Source organism: Tamandua tetradactyla, chromosome 1 (genome assembly GCF_023851605.1).
Source record: "Tamandua tetradactyla isolate mTamTet1 chromosome 1, mTamTet1.pri, whole genome shotgun sequence".
Taxonomy (NCBI): domain Eukaryota; kingdom Metazoa; phylum Chordata; class Mammalia; order Pilosa; family Myrmecophagidae; genus Tamandua; species Tamandua tetradactyla.
This window is the reverse complement of record NC_135327.1, coordinates 66,921,495-66,923,877: the sequence shown is the minus strand read 5'-3', so window position 1 is coordinate 66,923,877 and position 2,383 is coordinate 66,921,495. Positions and strand designations below refer to the sequence as shown.

General features: G+C 41.7%; 1 pseudogene; it reads left to right on the top strand.

The window, feature by feature from the left end:
• The first annotated feature begins 213 nt into the window (after positions 1-213).
• Positions 214-1,806, top strand: LOC143680866 (superoxide dismutase [Mn], mitochondrial pseudogene; annotated as a pseudogene).
• The last annotated feature ends 577 nt before the right edge of the window (positions 1,807-2,383 follow it).

The window sequence follows — 2,383 nt, the reverse complement described above, 5'->3', positions numbered from 1 at the left end:
TCCTTAGGAAACTAAATATCAAGTTGCCCTATGACCTAGCAATAGCACTACTTGGTATATACCAGAAGAACTAAAAGCAATGACACAAACAGACATCACCTTCATAACCCTTTTACTTGTCAGAACTGAGAGCTACTAGGTGTCGCAGTATCTGGCATTTAGCACCACATTAAATGGGAGAGGAAAAAAACCTCACTGAGAGTAACAAAATACATGAATAGGTCTTGGCTCTCTCTCCCCCGAGAGTTGGTGTTGCATGGGGGCTACGAGGGCCGCCAGAGCACCCGCACTCTGCTGTCCTGGGTGGCGTGCAGTGCTAACAGGAAGCTGATACCACCTTTGAATTTGGGGTTCCAAGTGAAAGCACAGCCACCCTGACTTGCCTCATAATTATGGTGTTGAAAAGCCCCACTTCAAGGTGCAGATTGTGCAGCAGCACCATGAAACCACCACACTGCATATGTGAAGAATGTGAAGCCTGTTGAAGAGAAATATAAAGAAGGACTGGTGAACAGTGATGTTGGAACTTGGTTAGTTCGTCAGCCTCCCCTGAAAATAGGAAGAACTGTATGTGTGTGTGCTTGTGTGGTTGGGGGGGTTATATGGGGACTCTACTTTCTGCATCACTTTTCTGCAAAACTACAAATGCTCTAAAAAAAGTCTATCAAAAAATGTAATAAAAAATATCTGCGTGCATCATGCTGTCATTGATGATTTATCTTACCTGACAGAGTAAATCATCATGTGCCCATTCAAGGAGGAACAAAGTTCAGTGGAGGGGTGGTTGTTTTTCCATACTACAAGATTAATGTTTCTCTGAGGGAGGTCAGGTCAACATTAGAACTACTAGTTGACCAAGAGAAGGGTGGGGACAGAGTGGGGTTGTGTGTTCCCAATGGGACAAAGGAAATGATCTAAAGCAACATAAAATATGATTTGTCTAGTCAAGTTTAGGAATTAAAAAAGGAAGTGTGTAGACCCTTTAAACCAACAGAATCACTGAGGACAGGGATTGAAGATTGATCTTCCATCTCTCCCTGGACTTGAGGGGTGTTTCCTCCCAGAAAGATGGATTCCTTCTGCTCAGCCAATTGGCTTTAGAAGATTCATCTAGGAATGTGACCTAGGAGAGAGGGCAAGAGAGCTGTATTAGAGCCCAAACCTGGAAGGCCAAACTGGAGTCTTAGAGCCATGGAGTACAGAGGTTGTGACCTCTTTGGGATATGAGAACCAGGAAGAGAAATAACTATGCACCAAGTCCCATATCTCTGACATTACAGAAGCTACTAGCAGGAGACCTTCTCTTTCAGTGTCAAAATTCTTGTCCTCACAGCAGGGCATTTATCAGGCAGTAGTCAGCTCAAGCATTTTCAAGGTGACTTTAGCCTAACCATGATCTCCACAGGTTCCCTTGGTGGAGGCCATAACCATACCATTCTCTGGACAAACCTGAGTGCTGATGGTGGCGGAGAACCCAAACGGGAGTTGCCAGAAGCTATCAAGCCTGACTTTGGTTCCTTTGATACATTTAAGGAAAACTCGACAGCTGCATCTATTGGCATTCAAAGTTCAGGTTGGGGTTGGGTTTGACTTCAATAAGGAACTGGGACACTTACAGATTGCTGCTTGCTCTAATCAGGATCCATTTCAAGGAACAAAGGGTCATGTGACACTGCTGGGAATTAGCGTATGGGAGGATGCTTGTTGCCTTCAACATAAAATGTCAGACCTGATTATCTAAAAGCTATTTGGAATATAATCCATTGGGAAAATGTAACTGAAAGATACATGACTTGCAAGAAATGAAACATCAATCATTACACAGAGTATGTAAAGCTCTTTAGTACTTTTTGTAATAGTGTAGAGTCTGCAGTGTACTCATGAGCTTCTCTATTGTAGCATTTGTAAATATAAGTTATTGAGATATTTCACAAATGGAATTCAATGATGTAATTTCACATTTTAAAAGTATGATTGGGCAACTGTTTGAAAATATTGAGTGTTTTGTATGATTTAGTCTTTTGATGAACATATTCTTTAGAGAACTAAAATAGCCTTGGAAATTTGTGCAGGTGAAGCTTTTATCTCCCCAGGAAAACCATGTCTTTTTTCAAGATCCAATCTTGTGAGGGTAGCCATGTTTCTTTAATTCTGATTTAATATTGTGGGATGGAAAACTTTGATTAAATCATTTCCAAGGAGATGTAGCACAACCAATTGTGGGTGTGGTCTTTTGATTAGATGGAGTTGTGACTCTGCCCATTCAAGGTGGGTCATGATTAGTTTACTAGAGTCCTTTAAAAGGGGAAACATTTTGGAGAAACCTCATATGATGGTTAGGTTTTGGTGTCAACTTGTCCAGGTGATGCTGCCCCGTTGTCTG